This window comes from Eulemur rufifrons, chromosome 21 (assembly GCF_041146395.1).
Source record: "Eulemur rufifrons isolate Redbay chromosome 21, OSU_ERuf_1, whole genome shotgun sequence".
Lineage (NCBI taxonomy): Eukaryota > Metazoa > Chordata > Mammalia > Primates > Lemuridae > Eulemur > Eulemur rufifrons.
The window spans coordinates 206,654-226,316 of record NC_091003.1 but is presented as its reverse complement, the minus strand read 5'-3'; the positions used below and the strand labels follow the sequence as shown (position 1 = coordinate 226,316).

General features: G+C 40.4%; 1 long non-coding RNA gene across 1 annotated transcript in view; it reads right to left on the bottom strand.

The window, feature by feature from the left end:
* Window positions 1-2,408, bottom strand: part of LOC138401483 (uncharacterized) — a 32,226-nt gene extending 29,818 nt beyond the window's left edge. Inside the window, exon 1 of the long non-coding RNA XR_011236524.1 lies at window positions 2,266-2,408. This is a non-coding gene — a long non-coding RNA (uncharacterized lncRNA). The remainder of the gene's footprint in view (window positions 1-2,265) is intronic.
* Window positions 2,409-19,663: the final 17,255 nt, after the last annotated feature.

The following is a 19,663-nucleotide window of genomic DNA, read 5'->3' as shown; positions in this document are numbered from 1 at the left end:
CAAGGTGTTTACTGACTCGTATAACTGACAGTGTAAAGGCATAGCACCTTCACGGAAGGCTTGAGCTAGCAGCTCAACTGAGGTGACCAGGGCATGGTTTTTCTCCACTCTGTTCCTTCAGTGTTGACTTCCTATTCAACTAGCTTTCTTTTGATGGTCAGAAGATAACTGCCAGGAGTACAGTGACTACGTTTTCAGGTTGAAATTCAGAAAAAAAAGTGCCTTCATCCCAGCATTCCTAGCAAATGTCCTAAGATTCATTCTGACTGATCAGGCTTAAGTCACATGCCTGCCGTGATTGGCTTAGGTAAGACACATGATCCATTCCTACAAATCCATCAAAACTTATATGAAACAAAGCACATTAAAGTTGACCTTAGTGATTTAAATTTCTTATATTACTAAACAATGATATTACTGCATTTAAACTGATGGGTAAAGCACATCATATAACTTTCCCTATCTTCTTAAAAAGTTACTCTCCCAGATTTTCATCACAACCTATCAAGAAAAAAAAATTAAAATTTTCCCTTAATGTAAATCACTTTTTGAAGGATTCAAAATGTACTACTAGATTACCTGGTAAAATCAAAACCACAAGTTCATGATTGTTCTTGTTAACATAACTGAAAGCAACACCATAGATTTTCAAGAAGAAAAAGAGCTCCTTACCCCATACTTTTTTGAGATAATAATAACAACTTAAAAGATAAAAGAGTACAGGAATATCTTGACTGTGGCAAAAAAGAAAGAAAGAAAAAAAAAAAGAAGAAGAAGTGGTTTGCTTCATACAGCCTTAAAATATAAGCAACTAGATAATCCATCCTGTGGCTCAAGACCCCTCTTACCATACTCACCACCACACCTCTTCTCTTGCCCCGCCCAAAACACAGGTCCTAGGAACACAGTGGGGGATGCACACTTTAGGGAATCTTACTGTGAATGCGCACTCCAAAGCCAAATACAAATCATTCCTGAACTATGTTTCCTACTGTTCACGTCCCTCATTCTTACAATTAGCACAGAAAACACAAAGTTTATTCTCAGGTTTTATAATGGAGAAGAAAGCAAAATTCCATTTATTAGACTGCAAGCCAATACTCAAACATGTACGCGTATTCTGGTTCTGATGGTAAAGTTGCACAAAAACAAAAGGCAAAATCCAAGCAATATGTTTTAGACTAGAACTAACCACCTGAACATATATTACACACTAGTCATCTTAAATAAAAAGTCAAACGTCATTAGTAATCCTAGAGGGAAGTAGTGTGGTTAAAGAAAAGGACGTGAATTAGAAGAAAATCTCTATTCAATTCCATGGACTGGTTTTTCAAATACTCCACCATTCAAATAATTCAGTTCAACAACTATGTACTTAGGAATTCACTAAGAAGAGCGCACTAATGTCAGACACGATACGGATATAAACATAGCCTTTGACTTCAAACATTCCTGAACAGCATAAAACATAATCAAGTAGAAATGCCTGAGACACTAAAAGATAGGGCTTTGGGTAATCAGAAAAGGAAGAAATCAAACGAATGTGGATGATTTCTATAGCAAATAACAGAAAATCTCAAGGCAAAACTACTTAAACAATAAAGCAATTCAGGTAGGGTGGCTGTAGGCACAGTAAACGGGGCTCCAGTTCTACTTTTCTGCAATCCTGTTGGTGCTGCCCTCCGTCATGGAGGCATCGCCTTCGAGCTACTAGAAAAATGGCTACAGCAGTCCCAGATGTCACATCCAGATAAAACCAGCCCCGGAGAGAAGAGGGACCATCTTTTTTCTTCCTTTTCTCAAATGCAAGGAAACCTTCCCCAGAAGCCTCTTGCAGAGTTCTCTTTTATCTCCCATCAGCCAGAACTGTCTCTCGTATCCATTACTAGAACAGTCACTTCCAGAGGGAATGAGATCCACTACAACTAAGATTACCATGGATACCGGTAACCATCATGACCATCACTTCAGTGTTGGCTGCATATTTCAAGAATATTTCCGGCCTTGGAATGAAGAAGAAATAAAAAAGAAAAATACATAAGCAAAGGAAGAGATGTGCCTAACTGGAAGAAGAAAGCCAAATTCTGAAATCATACATTAAATACATTGTAGGGATAAAGAATTCTCTTAAACTGCACTGTTGTCTTTCCCAGTGACAAAAATTAACTTACTGTTCATCAGTAAATGCTAAGAATGCAGAAGTCGTCCTATTTTTATGGAAAGGATTGAGGTTATTTAATTATCAGTGGGGACAATCAGACTTACCACTCCTCATCAGTGGAGCCACCCATTCAGCTCCATCTGGGCTTAGAACATTCCACATTACGCATCCAGATGACTCTGCAGACTCACTGCCAGTAGCTCTTCCTTGAAGGCTTCTTCTCATCTGGGGAAGAGGTTTCACTCAAAAATCCACACATTCCAAACCGGCCCTATCTGCAAATGAAAGCATGCAATTAGGAGGCAAAAAGCTGCAGGGAGCAATTCCCCCTCCCCCATCTATAATTAACTGATCCATATGAAAACTGAACTCAAACATCAGACTAAGCACCATGTTTAAACTAAGCAACCTACACTTCAACACTAGTAATGAGCTTATTATATGCGGTTACCACCCTTTTCCCATCATGCAAATCTGTTGTTGCTTCCACAGTATACGGGTACAACCCTACCAAACATTGCCAGTAAGCAGAATTCAGCAGACAGATATTTTTGTTGGACCCACGCAAGGTTGGTCTCCACAGTGTGTTAAAGGATAGCTACCTACATTTATAAATCAGAAGACTTCATGTGAAAAATCAACACTTCTAGCTCTCTTGAAAAATCAGAAAATCTGGCAATACTGCACCCTTTTCCCACATGGTAATAATCTGCTGGAGCTGATTAACAGTGAACCCTCTAGGTGGGCATGGACTTCGCAGTTCTCCAAAGACAACGCCGCTCTTCCATGTTACAACCTGGCTCACGGTTACCTGCCTGGACTCCACAGGCAGCTGAGCTTCCAAACTCTGCTACGTATTTCTAGTAGCTCCCAGGGAACATTTTATTATTGCCAAAGCCAGGCATGTTTTTCTGCCTTGGGGATATAATATAGCATAAGGGAATAACAACATGGGCTTAGTCAGAGCACCCAAGACCTGAGTTCTAATTCTGTAAATGACTAGCTATGGGATCTCGAGCCTGTTTTTAACCTAAAATATATTTCTTCATTTACAAGCACCCAAATAAACCTACAAGCATTTAACACAGTAGGCAAACAGGCCTAAAATCTAACCCATCCAAGCTGAATTGATAATCTTAAATCCACTGCTTCCTCATTCTTCCTCATCTCAATAAGTCATACCATGATCCACACAGTTCTGCTCAAGCCACAAACATGAAAGTCCTTACCATACACTCTCCTTGTCCCCCAAAATCATCAGCAAGGCAATTGATTCGCCCCCCAAAATATATAATTTGAACAGATGGTTAGAATTCCAACCATGAAAACAAACAGCAATTCCTCCCTCAGAATCAAATACTTTGCTGAAATTGCCTATAAATTCAACTACTTAAATAATAGTAGCTTGAAATGTCCAGGTTCCATATTATGAGGAATATTATATTTCATTAAAAGGAAAATGAAGACAAATAATGGGGTTGCTGCACATCACTCCTTGCCAGGTATTGACATTACAATTCATAAGCTTACGCAATTCTTCAACTCTAAGCTGACAAGGAACTCAGAGGCTATGCTAAATCTTATAATGAAATTGGGAAAACCAAAAGACTACTGTTAGCAGAACTAACAGTAGGAACATTTAGGAACATTGCAGGATACATGATCAATACTCAAAAACAAACTCTATTTCTATAAAACAACTGTTCAAAGAACAATCAGAAACTGACACTGTAAAAAAAGTTCATTTATAATATAAAAAATATGAATTATTAATCAATTATCAAATGATGTGCAAAGACAAATAGAGAGAGATACTATGTTCATAGATCAGTGCAGTCAATGGTGTTAACATGGCAATTCTCCCCAATTTAAGCAATAGAGTCAGCGCAATTCTAGTTAAAATCCCAGCAGACTTTTTGTAGAAATTGACACGTTGATTCTAAAATCACATAGAAATGCAAAAAAGATAGAATAGTGAAAATAACTTTGAAAAAGAATACCATTAGAAACCTTATACTATGTGAATTCAAGGTTTATTATAAAGCTATAAAAAGAAAGTACTGATACATACAACATGGATAAACCTTGAACATACTAAGTGAAAGAAGACAGTTACAAAAGGCCACATATTACCTACTGTGCTGACAGAAATGTAAAATTGTACAGCTACTCCGGAAAACAGTCTAGTAGCTCCTCAAAATGTTAAACGTAGAATTACCATATGATCCAGCAATTCCACTCCTAGGTATATATCCAAGATAAATTAAAACATATCCACACAAAAAAACCTGTACGTGAATTTTCATAGCAGCGTTGTTCATCATAGTTGTTTGGGTTCACTCACTCACTATCTATTCATTAGTGAATAGATAAGTCAAATGTTGTACATCCTACAATGGAATAATATTTAGCCATAAAAGAGAATGATGTACTGATATACACTGTCCAGATCAAACTTGAAACATTATGCTAAATGAAGAAAGCCAGTTGGCCACACAGCATATAATTCCATTTACATTACATGTCCAAAGAGGCAAATCTAGAAAGACAAAATATGTCAGTGGTTGCCAGGGGCTGAGGAGAGGGAAGAACGGGGAATGACTGCTAATTTCTTTTTTTGGGGGGGGGGGGATGAAAATATTGTAAAATTAGACAGTGGCAAGGGCTGTATAACACTGACGTATGTACTTTAAAAAGGTGTTTATGTTATATGAATAATCTCAATAAGGCTGTTACAATAAAAAAATAATTTCTCCCCTCACTCCTGCAAAACAGAAAAATGGGTTATTTCCTTGGGATGTACTCTCGGAAGTACTAAGTTCCGCTCTGTGACATGTGCCAAAGTGCCTCTGAAACAGGTTCCACAGATTGTACTCCCTCCAGCACTGCATTCAGCACCTGTGTCACTGTGCGCATGTCCGAATCAGCATCTCTTAAATCTGATAAAAATTTTATTTTCAGTTGAACACTTTCCCCTCCTATTTTCGTCATATATTTCTTTCCAAAGGGTCAGTTCTTAGCCTTTAAAATTTACCATCTTTATGCATACAGCACAAATGCTTCAATTTCTCAGGAAATGTAGAAATAGTTACTTTCTTGCCATTTTGGTCAGCAATAATTAACTCATCCCAATGGGTTCCATTTCGGCTTTTAACAATAAAACCTGCCTTGAAGTCAAATATTTTGAACAGTTATAAGAACCACTCTGCTTCTCAGACAGGGAAATTAAGAAGGTCACTACAGTACGAGTCCACCTGGGTTACGTCTATTTCCAGTTTCCTGACTGCAATTCACTTTCAAGTGAAATGTCCAAGTGGCTCCCAAGATATTTTAAAACCATAAGTTGTAGCAGAAAGGAAATGAAACATTTATTAGCATCTTCTATAAGCCAAGTGCTTTATGTGTATTACTTCATTTAATCTTTTTTTTTTTTTTTTTTTTTTGAGACAGAGTCTCACTCTGTTGCCCAGGCTAGAGTGAGTGCCGTGGCGTCAGCCTAGCTCACAGCAACCTCAAACTCCTGAGCTCAAGTGATCCTCCTGTCTCAGCCTCCCGAGTAGCTGGGACTACAGGCATGCGCCACCATGCCCGGCTAATTTTTTTCTATATATATTTTTTAGCTGTCCATATAATTTCTTTCTATTTTTAGTAGAGGTGGGGTCTCGCTCTTGCTCAGGCTGGTCTCGAACTCCTGAGCTCAAACGATCCGCCCACCTCGGCCTCCCAGAGTGCTAGGATTACAGGCGTGAGCCACCGCACCCGGCCTACTTCATTTAATCTTAATAAGCCTATTACCCTCACTTAAATGAAAAGGAAAATAAAAAATCACCAAGGGTAAGAACTTGCCATGCAGCAAATATGTGCCAGAGTTAGGGATCAAACTGAGGTGTGTCTACCTCCAAAGTCCATATTCTTTCTGCCACTTTACAGCGCTTCCCAAGCTTACTGACTCTGAAAAATCAGAAAGGACTTCAAACGTGAGTTCTGCCACTTACTGTGTGACTAGTTTCTAAGCTTCTTTAAAACAGTTTACAAAAACAAAATACATGTAAAAAGAGGAGGCTAAAAACTCACTGTGGAATGAAACATTTTAAAAAATAACATTTTTTTAAAACGGCAAAATGTATGGAATAATTCTAAACACTTTTCTCGAATTTATCTCAAGATTCACTTTACCTTCCAACAAACAGAGACACCTTCATGTCCTTCACAAACATATAATGTGGATGAAAAACATTTTTTAGTGACTACACTGCCAGTCTCTAAACAAGAAATACATCATTTCTCAGTAAAAAAGTCCACATTGACTACACTGCTTTTTGTTTTTCTTTACCCTGTGAGAAGCGCTTTCCGCAACACACGCACCGTCCAGGATGTGGCATTGCGGGGTAAGAGAAATGGCCACTGAACAGAAAAAGACTGCAAGAGCTTGCGAGCAAGCAGTAATACAACACAGAAAAGGACATAGCTAAAAACGAGGCAAAACAGCAACAGCCTACTCTACCCTAGGTAACAGGTACCTTTCCTGTGGCAAAGGAAAAAACAGTTAAATTATAAAACCCTTAAAGGATCTTTGATTGGCTTTAAAAATTGCTACTTTAAGGCCCAGCACAGTGGCTGGCGCCTGTAATCCTAGCACTCTGGGAGGCTGAAGGAGGAGGATCCCTTCAGCTCAGGAGTTCAAGACCAGCTTGAGCAAGGGTGAGACCCTGTCTCTACCACAAACAGAAAAAATTACCAGGCATGGCGGCGCATGCCTGTCGTCCCAGCTACTCGGGAGGCTGAGGCAGGAGGATCGCTTGAGCCGAGCAGTAGGAGGTTGCAGTGAGATATGACGACTCCACTGGCACTCTAGCCCCAGCAACTGAGTAAGACCTGTCTCAAAAAAAAATTGCTACCGTAAGACCCAAACAATTACTTGACAAGATTGGGACCGGTAATTTCCAAGGATGCAATACACCAATGCATCTCAGCAATTCTTCCACAAGGATTTTCACAGTCATAAAACAAAAGTCAAATCAAACATTAACATAAGAATTCTTACATGCTAAATTTTCTTTTTCTAAGAACTCCCTCACTCTGACACATAACAAGGGCAGCAATATCTAATAAAACTCTCATACTACACATAGATGAAGGCTGTCAAAAAAACACATTTTTCTTCTAGAAGTATTTTAATATTAAGACATCAGTAGGACTTGGGCAGTCTAAAAAATATGAACGTATTTACAGGCCCATATTTCACCATAGGGCTACTTAAAATAATTCTACTTTACATAGATAAAGTCAGGAACGGTTTTTGTTAGCTAGTATAAAACAATCAGGCTATTGTACAATGGTGAGAGAGCTCCTGAGAAAAAAATTACTGCTTAAGTAATTCTTGTCTCCAGTTGACTCTGCCACATTCTGCTCTCCATAAACACCATTGTTTTTAATCACAACTTTATTGACAGCTTTGCCCTTGTCAAAATTTTCACTTTCCAATAAGACCCTTTCAAACTGAAGTAATAAAAAGCAATGCTTATATGATCATTAATATTTGCTAAGGAAAAATGTTATAGAATAGTATGTATAGTAAGATCTTACTTTTGTGAAAAAGCATATATTCACTGATTTATCTGGAAGGACATTCATCAAAATATTACCAGTGGTTGGTTATCCTGCGGTGGTAGGAGTAAAGGTTTCTTCTTTACCTTATATGTACTTTTTGATGCTCTACATTAAACACTTTTTTTTATATGTACATAAGAGAGAGAACAATTTGAGTTAGAGGATAGGAAATGTAGCTGTCATATTTTATAATAATTCAATACCACCAATTCAAATCCACTTATTCAGAATTAACATAAAGCAAATGTTGCTCAAGATATACCAATAAATTCCCCTGAGCCAACAAAGTTCAATTTTTAAACAATAAACTTCCTCAGATAAGAAAATGATGCCTGTAATTTCATGTCTCTTTACTGGAGAGTAGGGGGAGGGTTGGAAATGGGCTGGAATGTCCAGGTACCATAGGAAAGATAACAGGAAAAAACTCGAGAAACAAGACAAAATCATTTCATTGATTTAGTGACATTTATTTGGAGAAGAAATCACGGAGTAGCAGAAGTAAATGATCAGAAAATGTAAGAAAGCACTTCAAGAGTAATAATGGGGCCGGGTGAGGTGGCTCACGCCTGTAATCCTAGCACTCTGGGAGGCCGAGGCGGGTGGATCGCTCGAGGTCAGGAGTTCGAGACCAGCCTGAGCAAGAGTGAGACCCCGTCTCTACTAAAAATAGAAAGAAATTATATGGACAACTAAAATATATATAGAAAAAATTAGCCGGGCATGGTGGCGCATGCCTGTAGTCCCAGCTACTCGGGAGGCTGAGGCAGTAGGATCGCTTAAGCCCAGGAGTTTGAGGTTGCTGTGAGCTAGGCTGACGCCACGGCACTCACTCTAGCCCGGGCAACAGAGTGAGACTCTGTCTCAAAAAAAAAAAAAAAAAAAAAAAAAAAGAGTAATAATGGGCAAAAGAAGAAAAAAGCCAGAAAAGAAAAACCCAAAGAACTGAACTCAGACATATTTATGTAAATCATTCTGGGGGAAAAAAGGGTAGATAATGCTATATCACTAACTGAATCAGATCTGTTTTCTTGACGAGAAAAGGGACACCTTCCAAAAGGCTTATTTACTGCTCAGTAGCGAAACCAAGAACACTCTCAGAGGAATCTGAAGATCTTTTGTGCCTGCTTTGGAATAAGCTAAACTATTAGATACACAGTTAAATAATTAACATAAAAACATATAAATAGCTAATTTTATGCATTAAATGAATCTCAAAGTAATCATCAGATGTGAAGGGAACATAATTTTGAAAAAGAAAGAAGGTAAAGCACTGTGGTAATTTCAGTAACTCCTATGAAGAAATTATCTTTAAACCAAAACAGGTAACTCTACTAGGTTAAAACATAAGAAATTGCCAATATTCAAGCAAAAACCAGCAATTTCACATGGGCCCACCCAGTGGTCTCCTGATGAATATTGAACCACCATCTCTTTTGAAAAAGAGCCCTGATTTGTAGCTTTTGCCCATTCCCATGTTGGAACTGTCCCACCACGGCCAGTTTCAAGCTGCCAGACGATGGCACCGAGCGCGGAGTCGGAGCGAGAGGCACAGGCACCTCCCCAACTCCAGCACACCATGGCTCCACGGAACACGCTGAGGATCAGAGCAGACCCCAAACTGTCCCACCCTGTTCTAAAACCAGGCTTTTGTCTGACTGATCCTGTTTCTGTCTTCCCTAGGTTAGAAGAAATATGTTGTTGACAGTTTAAAATACTAGTACACTAAAATCATTCATAACAAAGAACAGATGAGACTGGTACCTGGTTTCATCCATTCAACACTTTACTGCACACCTGTTTGGTGCCAGGTAGCGTTCTGGGCATTGTGGACAGCAGGGAACAAGACAAAGGAGCTCCCTGCTCTCATAAGAAATATATATAAAAATACATAATTTCAAGAACTGAGAAATGCCATGAAGAAATTAAAACAGTAATGGGGAAGCTATTTTAAACTGAGTGGTGAGTTAGGTGGTATTTAAGCTGAGACCTTAAAGTTAAGGGGCCAGGCTCAAGATCTGGGAAAGACCATTCAGACAAAGGAAACGACTAGTGTAAAAGTCCTAAGGCAAGACCAAGCATGGCATGTTTGAAAAAGTGAACAGACTAACTTGGATAGAGTCTAATGAGCAAAGGTGAGATTGTCTGAGAGGTCGTCAGAGGCAAGAAGATCTCCTGAGCCCAGGAATTTGAGACCAGCCTGGGCAACACAGCAAGACCCCATCTCTAAAAAAAATTCTGCTCAGCTGGGCACGGTGGTACACGCCTGTAGTCCCAGCTACTCAAGAAGCAATGGTAGGAGATTGCCAATGTACAAACCTCCAAGAGAAGTCTCCTAGATTTAGGGAGGGATTTGCAGTGTACAAAAAGGTATTGGTATGCCTGTCCTCTTGGTACTATGCCGCCTATTTAGTCCCCCCTTAAAAAAGGAGAGGAGTATAAGTACATTTATTGTTTTGCATGGTCAACTAGCAGCTAGCCACAGCAACCCCAGGAGTTATGATCACACCACTACACTCCAGCCTGGGCAACAGAGCAAAACCGTGTCTCTTTAAAAAAAAGAAAAAACAGAAAACTGTGACTATAGCTGAAATAAACTTAGTGGTAGGACTACACACCAGCTCAGAAATAAGGATCTTATTAACCCAAGATGGTTACTTCATACGTGAAATGCTAACATATGAATCCAGTACGTCAATGTTGAATTCTAATGAAGATGACCTAATTAGTCTATAAAATTGATTCACTATGTTGTTCAGGCTAGGACCATTTCAAAACCATAGGAAAACACTTCTTGTGTGTCATCCAAAATCATTTTATTTGGTATGTAAATAGACTTTTTAAGAATTATAAAAATGATGTTTATGTTAACGTGAAAGAAAAATATAATACCAAATCTGATTTTTGTTCAAATTAGTGCTTAGGAGTTAAAGTAAAATATCAGCATATCAGTCTAAATTACATGTTCATATTACAAAAACTGTAAAGAAATATACACACACATACACACCCACACTCCCTATAGCCGTGAAAACCAAGTCCATATTATGGCCACATAAAAGTCCCACAAGTCAACAAAGACAAATTTTTGCATATTACACAAAAAAAGGAAACTGTGTAGACAGGTTTGAGGAGAATTTATACTTGCACATAAAATTATTTATTCATTCAGGAACTACTAACCTCATTTCAACAATTTATCTAAAAGATTTTTTTTTTTTAATCAACCAACAGGAAATGAGACCTACAGCTCAGGGAAAAAAGGTTAAAAGAAAAAAAAAAAATCTTGTCTCAGCAGAATGAAATACTAAAAATCTGCATATCATTAATTCCCCTTGCACTCTCATTTCCCAACTAAATATCAGTTTAACTCCATTTTTAGACTATTCATTTAAGTCTGTACAAGCATTTTTCTTTTTTTTTTTTTCATTTAAGAGCACAAAAAAGTATATGCATTTAATACTACGCAATAAACTTGTGATTATTGTAGCTAGCTGCTAGTTTACCATGCAAAACAATAAATGTACTTATATTCTTCTCCTTTTTTAAGGGGGGACTAAATAGGCGGCACGGTACCAAGAGGACAGGCATTCCAATACATTTTTGTACACTGAAAATCCCTCCCTAAAACTATGAGACTTCTATTGGAGGCTTCTACAAAAAAAATAAAAACTGCTAAGAATACCATTAGGCTTTCTCAGTAATTTCTCCTTTTCTTTAACAAAAAGAGTTGAGCAAAACACAGAAGAACAATGAAGTTTTGGCTCCTGATCTCACCTGAGCCTACATCCCTGATAAAAACAAGGGTATAATATAGTCCAGCTTGAAGTGTCTAGTCCATGAAAATCACCAACACTCAGAACTCAAGAAACGTAACTGAAAAGAAATATGGGACAAGCCCAGAATAAATTTTGTACATGTTGTCACCCTATTTCCAAACCAGGTTTTTCTCTATTTCATTTGCCTTAGCTCTCTTCATTCCTTTCCTACCTCCTCTGTCCCTTACCATTTCACTGTGTATTTTCACTTCCCATACACAAAAATTGACTTGAAACTTACTTTATATTCTTGTATCTAAATTTGTTTCTACTTAATTCTTACAGGACTATACGGTTTTAGGTGAAGTTCAAATACTTTTGTTATAGAAACATGCACATAGGCTGTAACCAGAATCAGGAGAAACAAGACAAGCAGCCATTCATTCAGGAACTGTGAGTGCCCATCATGATCCAGCCTCGGTCCTGGGGATTCTGCAGTGAATAAAACAATGCTCCATCCCTGAGGGCAGGAAAGCAAGACCGCACCTGGAGGATGCCTGGGGGCCAGAGTAGAGGAAGCCAAGGAGAAACCTGATTGTGTAGGACACAAAACCAGAGAGGCAGGAGGTACAGATCAACGGAGGCTCTTATTCACACAGTAAATATTCTGGCTTTTACTCTCAAGGACATAGAAAGCCACTGAACGGTTTGAACACAGGAGTGAAATAACCAGACTTTCATGTTAAAAGGATCACCCTGGTTGCTGGGTTGAGAATAGAAAAGTGCAGAAACAGCGGGGAGACTAGTGACTATGAAAATAACACAAGCAAGAGGTTACGGTTGCTTACAGGGGTGGCAGCAAATTGTGGTTCCATTTATAGTTAAGGCAGCATTTAAAGTATATAAAGAAGGTACTTTCGTGATAATTATTTGAATTAGACGTGGGAGTATGAGAAGGAAAGGAATCAAGACGTCTATGTGGTTTGGGGCCAGAGAAACTGAAAGAGGGAGTGGACATTTAAAAGATGAGGAAGAATGGAATGGAAACAATTATTGGAGGGGGTGGGAGAGAAGAAGGAGGTGACGAGTTGTTCAGTTGTGACATGTTAAATTTGGGATCTAGATGTCTAGTTAAATTAGACATCTAGCTGAAAATGTTGAGTGCGCAGATGAACATACAAGTCTGGAGATTAGGAAAGAAATTCAGACCAAAGGTAAAATTTTTAGTTAGAAATATATAATTCTGGCTAGATGAGATGAGATCACAAGGGACTAAATATAAATACAGAAGAGGTCTAAACATATATCCCTGGAACACTGCCTCATTTTTTAGAAGTTGGAGTGATGAAAAGGAACCAGCAAAAGAAACTGAAAATAAGCAGTAATATCCCAGAAGCAAAGGGAAGAAGGTTTCAAACAAGAGAACATTATCAACCACATCAAATGCTGTGACTGCTGCTATATTCACTGACATTAGAATTCACCAAAGAGGTCACTAGTAACCTCAAGAAAGAGCTGCTATGGTAGAATGGAAGAGAAAAAAACCTCACTGTAGTGGATCCGAGAGAGAGAGGGAGTACTGAAGACCACAAATATCAACTTTTCTGGAGAGTAGTAACGAAAGAAAGATGTGGTGTGGAACAAGGTTTTTTAAAGATGGGAGATATCAGTATCTATATGCTGCATATGTATCTATATGCTGACAGGAATGATCCGGTAAAAACAGGCCACTGACGCATCTTGTTGGCATGCCCGAGGGGATGGACATGGAAGCCAGGCAGTGTCCTTGACAGGAGGAAGGGAGAGAACCCAGGGCAGCTATGGAGACCGGGGGGGGGGGGGGGGGGGGGGGGGGGGGAAGACCAGCAGGAAATGCAAAGAGCATGGGCAGAGACCTGAGGGACATGGAAACACTTTCTGATCGCTTTCATTTTTCACACACGGGAAACACATTATCAGATGAAAATGGAGAAAAGGGTAGAGGTTTGAGGAGAGAGATGTAAAATAGTCATTTAGGGGAATGCTAAAGTGATTCAACCAGGGAAATGTCCTGGGATTACACCACTGTCAGCAACACAAAGGGCCTTCCTGAGGTCGGCGGTCAGGCACTGAACGGGAGACCCGGGTCAGCACGGCTGTGTTTTCCTCAGGGCACGGTCTACTGCCCAGGTGCAGGCTGAACTGGACGGAGAACGGCATGTAAACGGTGTGGGGTGGAGGGCTGGCCAGGGGAGTGCAACGGAGGAGCGCCCTACATGGAACTGAGGGCGCATGAAAGGGAGACATTATAATAGTGGACCATGGATTCAAGGCAGGGAAAATATTCAAGTAAGGATGTGCAGGAAGGGGGACAGTACAGAGGTGGCAGAAGCAATGGACTGCAGGTCCCAAACAGACAGAAGTGCTGTCAAGGGGGGGTTACAGTTGTCCCACGGGGGTTTGGTTCACGGAACCCCACCATACCAAAATCCCCAGATGCTCAAGTACCAGATATAAAATGGGTAGGTATTTGCATATAACCTATACATATCCATAGACTTTAAAGCATCTCTAGATTACTTATATGTAAATGCCATTAAGTAGCTGTTATACTGTAGTTTTTAAATTTGTATTTTTTTTTAGAGACAGGGTTTAGTATTTTTGATCCACAGTTGGTTGAATCCTCACATGTGGAACCCACAGACACAGAGGGTCTACTGTATTTGACAGAAGTTGGAAATAGAGGATGCGGAAGCCCCAGTGGAATTATGCCAAATGAAACATCCTTAGTAAAGTATGGGCAGTTCTGGTTAAAATGTTATAGAACTACCTTAAACACTAAAGCAAAACGTCACCCTGGGCAAAGTGGGCCTGCAGATGAGGAAAGCTGGGAAGCGAAATTAAAGATAGAGAATTATATCACAGGAATTGTAGCTGGGGGTCCCAGACATAGAATTCTCAAGAAAACTATTTCCAGCAGTCCTAGGGCGTCAGCTTTGAACAACCTGTCCAACCCAGAAGGCAAAAATGCCAGATCACAATCAGATGAGCTAAAATAAACCATACCTTTCCCCTCGATCCCTTTTCCGCACGGAGCTGGACCCTGAGCAGGTGAGGATGTCATACTGAAGAGAATCTGGCAAAGTAACAAGAGAAATCAAGTAGGAATCTTCCTCCAAAGCAGGCTTCTAGGTCTGAAACAGTGGGAACCAAAGAAGAGTTCAGAATTGTGTGAGAGTCTCAACACTGATTATACTGAACTGCACCTTCTAATGACTAAAATAAGATTATGAATGACAAGTAACCACAAGAGTTTTTATTACCTGAAAGTTACTGAAAAAGTTATCTGATCTTACTAAGAGCTCATCCAGAGGTAGAGGCGGAATCTATAGAGGGTCTGAAGGCACAGTGAAAACTGTTTTCTGCTTAACCTTACCAAGTCCCATCCACTGACCATACTAGTTCCACAGATACCCATAAATTCCCACTACATGTAAGGTATAAAATATACACAATGCTAGATGCAGTAAAAATTCATTTTTGCTTTACTAAGCAAAAAGTGAAAGCAAATTATTAAGTCAAATAAAACAAAAGTCATTTTATATTTGAGTACAAGTACAAAATTTGATCATGGAAGATGTCATAAGACATCTTAGCATGAGTTTCTAAGCGGGCAAGCAACAAAACAGAAATATCAGGGCTCACCATTTAGTCATTTTCAAAGTCACCTCTATTTAACGAAGACTTATCTAATGCATTCTAGGAAAAAGAGTATGTGTTACTATAATTTTGACTGAAATACATTTGCAGGTATTTTATAGTGTCAAGATAAAGACAATAAAGACAATTTATTACCAAGTCTTTTTGGCATTTCAATTCAGAAACCACATTTGGATGCAGTCACAGAGCAGTTTTAACTAAATTCTAGTCCATTCATAATTTGGTAGTATTACAGAAAGATTCAAGCATACTTAAACTTTGAACTGAGGCAGCAAGTCAATATTTAATATGCTAAATTCCAAGTTTTTCCAGGAAGTATGAAAAAAAATCAGAAAAAATGCTATCACCTAACTAGCAAGCAAGCATTAGGGATAAGCACGTTTTACTCAGTTCCTCTCAAGAATACACAGGGAACCTACCGTGTCCCATTCTGACACAGACCTAAAACATTACTAACATTTAACATTGAATAAAATGTTAAAATACTTGTTTCATAATAACTGAGCCAAAAATAAACACTAAAACAGGCCAGGTGGGGTGGCTAGTACCTGTAATCCCAGCAGTTTGGGACGCAGAGGCCAGGAGTTCCAGACCAGCCTGGGCAACATAGCAACACCTTGTCTCTACAAAAAAATTTGAAAATTACCCGGGCATGGCAGTGCAAGCTTATTATCCCAGCTACTCGGGAGACTGAGGTAGGAGGATCGCTTGAGCCCAGGTGTCTGAGGTTGCAGTGAGTGATAGTCATGCCACTGCACTCCAGCATGGGTGACACAGACCCTGTCTCTAAAATTAAACAAACAAACAAACAAACAAAAACACTACAATAAATCAAAACCAATAAGCATGTTTCATTGTGAGTGAAAAATCTCATAAAACCTTAAAAAAATCCCAGATTCATCCTAAAACAGATGAGAAACCTAAACATTTTCATGTTTTTTAAAAAGACAACTGGGAATTAAAAACATAATAGCAACCTATACTGGACAATAAACATCAGAGATTTGTTATATAGCATTTAAATAAAAATTTTAAAATTCAAAAATGTTTTCTACAAATGCTAATTAATAAACTCTCACAATCTACACAGGCAAACATGGGCACAGCTGCAAATGCCTTGTTAGCATCATTCTTAATCACTTGATTAATTACATCTGAGAGAAAAATTCCTTGTAGATCACTCTGAAGGGCCTTACAAAAAAAATGAACCCTCCCCCCCAGCAGACACATCTACCTCGATGAAGAAAACACCAACATTTCAAATATTCCAACAATTACAAAATAGGATAATCCTGGAATTTACTCAGCCTCAAAACATTATGAACTACTCCAACACAGGAATAATACTTTAAAAACATTTACAGTGTTTTCTAAAGTACAAAAAATATTCATTATAAATCCTGATTTCTTGAAAAAATTATTTTAACATGTCTCAGTGCTGTTGATTGTCAAGAATTGTGATGATGTGCTTATCCAAAAAAAATGCCAGGCACTTTTTATTTAACATATCACAGCCCGCTTACATTGTTTTTTATCATCACTATTAGATTTCTTATCAACACCAGACTGATGGTGGTAAATTGTCAAGAAATACACATTTCTTCCTCCAAGAAATACACATTTAAAGAAAAACTATCACAACTCTCTACCACTAAAATTTGAGGGATTCCTTCCCTTACTATTCCTAGGAACAACAATCATAAAAAGCTAATGGCCAGTAAGTCTAAAATCTAAAACTTCTCTTTGACTGTATATATTATTTTCAACAATGTATAAACTATTATAAGCATTGACAAGTCAAAAGGGTCCACCAAAATTCAAAAGCTAACTGCAAAAAAGTTAGTAATCTACATTATTTTGTAAAGATCAAGATTGGCTTTGGAGTACATTAACTCAGACTTCTGAAGAGGCCAAATGTTGTTTTTAAACATTTATAAACAAGATAAAAATAGGCAATGCAACCTTAGAATAAATGCAATACTAAAAATTTCATCTTCTTTTTAATAAGCACTTTTATCAGTTGTAAAACTACAGGTAAAGTCCATATATGGAACCACAAATTATTACTAATAAACCTTCCAATTTCAGCACTATCAAGGTAATACTGTATTTGTTTGTAAATAGTAAAGAAAAGGACAAAATAAAATTCCTGAAATGGTGCTTTACTTAAAAACGTTTCTTATGGAAAAGGAATCCAATGTTTATCATCAGTGATTTTTAAAAATAGAAAATATTGTTGTTGCAAAGATTTACAGAACACAGAACCAGAAGTCCATGACTTTTCAATAAATACACTGTACTAAAATCTTCTTGTAAAAGATAATAAAAACACCAGTCTGTTAAATCTCTTTCTCCCTTCTTTTTAAAATGTAGATAGATTTTACTAAACTGACCATATGAACGTGGAACCCAATAATCTTAGCCCTCTTAAGTTGCTTATTAACTTTTAAATAGACTGTTACGAATTTACAGTTCCCGCAGTTCATCTGCCACCTTTCCCAACTTAAAGCAGACACTAGGGGTTTAAGACAGTCTCCACTGGCAACATCGATTATAAGAAAGAACTTTATGCTTGTTTTAAAAAAGGATTATTGTGAGTTTTGTTCGTCCCCAGAAACATCACTCAACACAGATCTCAGCACATAACAGATGTTTAATAAATATCTGTTGAGTAAATGGTAACGTTTAATTGTATTAGTGCAACATTAGTTTTTTTTCCTGCTTCAATTTACAGTTCTCCCTTGTTGGAAAAGACACTCAAGACCATAGCAGTCCCTCAAAAACACATAAACAACTTTATTCACAATGAAAAATAAAGCTGGGTCTCAAAATACAATCCCAGCGCCATCTTTATGTTCTCCATTATTTTTAAAGAAAATGAGAAATAAAGCCTGTTTTTGAGAAATAGATCATGTATACCAACTTTTCTCAAAATAAAAAATTCACATTTCAAACTTATTTTCTATGTTAGTAGTACTGAGAGTAACAACTGATGGTTCCAAAGTATGCATATATTGGGTAAAAATCAAAAACAAGCATATAAACAAAACTACATGTTTTTTGCCAACGTTTTTTCCTTAATCTTAGTCAAAAGGGTACGTGCCTAAATTTTACTAGATGTGAGACCAGCTTTGTCTGATGCTTCCAGATTCATTCAACAAATATTTTAATGAGCACCTACTGTATTCCAAGCCCTTTAACGTTGGCGTTTGCAAACTGCACACCACCACCGAATTCCTCTACGAAGCCTTATCATTTAAAAGAATGGCAAGGTAATAAGGAATCTCAACACCGTTTCTTGCACGCATGAAGTCAGTGGATTGGGGCGCTTTTTCAGCCGTTAAAGCGGCAGCAGCGAGCCGCTACCGACCACACCTGGGACCAAAATCCCAACCAGCAGCCACAGCCGGTGAAACCACCTGTGAGAGTCGCCCGCGCTCCTCCTCCGAGGAGGCGGCCGGGACTTCCGCTCCGAGCCCAGCGAGCTCCGCTGCGGGACCGCGGGCGGGACGCGCCGGACTCCTCCGCCCCGGAGCCGGGTCCCCGCCCCGCCCATTCTCACCTGGAGACCCCGGCCGTCCCCGCCCGCCCCTCGCGCCACCCTCGCGACCGCCTGACCCGCCGAGTTGGGGGGAGGGGTCTGCGTTTCCGCTTTACCGCGGCGGGCGGTGGGCGCCTCGGTCGCCCGCCTGCCTGAATTCCGAGCTGAGCTCGGGTCCCTTCCTCAGAGGGAAGGGACGAAGCCCAAAGGGCGGGTCCTCGGGGAAGGGACCTCGCCCGAAGCTGGAAACGGAGCCACCGGCTCAGCCCGCAGCCCGCAGCCCGCAGCGCGCGGCTGACAGGGCCCGGCCGCGCTCACCGCGGAGCCCTCGGGGACCGGGCTTCGGAGCCTCAGGCCGCCACGCAAGGGCCAGAGAGGGCGAGGCGCGGGGCCGGCGCTGCACTCACCGTCGCCTTTGTCTGGGCCGCCCGCTCCGGCAGCACCGCTCTAAGGCCAGCTCCACGGCTCCTGCCGCCCCGACGCCCGCAGCTGCGCTCCCGGCGCGCTCGCCGCTTTCTGGCTCCCTCCGCCCCGCCCAGACTCGTACGCAGGCGCAGCCAGAGGCATCGCGCGCTCCGAGAGCGGCGGGGGGCGGGGCTTCATCAGGCAACCGCCGCGGCCGCCACGCTGGCCCCGCCCCCGGGCCCGCCCCAGACAGGCCCCGCCCCCGGGCCCGCCCCAGACAGGCCCCGCCCCGGGATGGGCGGGCGGCGCCACCCCCACCTTGGAGCCGCGCAGGTTGGGCGGCCGCTGCTGTGGGGAACCGACCGCCCACAGCAGGGGGTGGAGCCTGCGCGGGAGCGCGCGCGGAAGATGGCGACCGAGCCTGCGCGGGAGCGCGCGGGAGCCTCTTCCCAGCCCGGCCCGCAGGCGGCTGCGGCTCGCGCCCGCCCGGCC